Source organism: Cyprinodon variegatus, unplaced genomic scaffold, assembly GCF_000732505.1.
Source record: "Cyprinodon variegatus isolate N-32 unplaced genomic scaffold, C_variegatus-1.0 Scaffold24, whole genome shotgun sequence".
NCBI classification, from domain to species: domain Eukaryota; kingdom Metazoa; phylum Chordata; class Actinopteri; order Cyprinodontiformes; family Cyprinodontidae; genus Cyprinodon; species Cyprinodon variegatus.
In genome coordinates this window covers 1835954-1836277 of record NW_015150477.1, presented here as the reverse complement: position 1 = coordinate 1836277, position 324 = coordinate 1835954, and positions in this window count along the sequence as shown.

The window sequence follows — 324 nt, the reverse complement described above, 5'->3', positions numbered from 1 at the left end:
GGGAACATGTAGGTAACAGTAAGGGAACACGAAGGGAACATGAGGGGAACGTGTAGGTAACAGTAAGGGAACATGTAGGTAACAGTAAGGGAACATGAAGGGAACGTGTAGGTAACAGTATGGGAACATGAAGGGAAAATGAAGGGAACATGAAGGGAACATGTAGGTAACAGTAAGGGAACATGGAGGGAACATGTAGGTAACAGTAGGGGAACATGAAGGGAAAATGAAGGGAACATGTAGGTAACAGTAAGGGAACATGAAGGGAACATGAGGGGAACGTGTAGGTAACAGTAAGGGAACATGTAGGTAACAGTAAGGGAA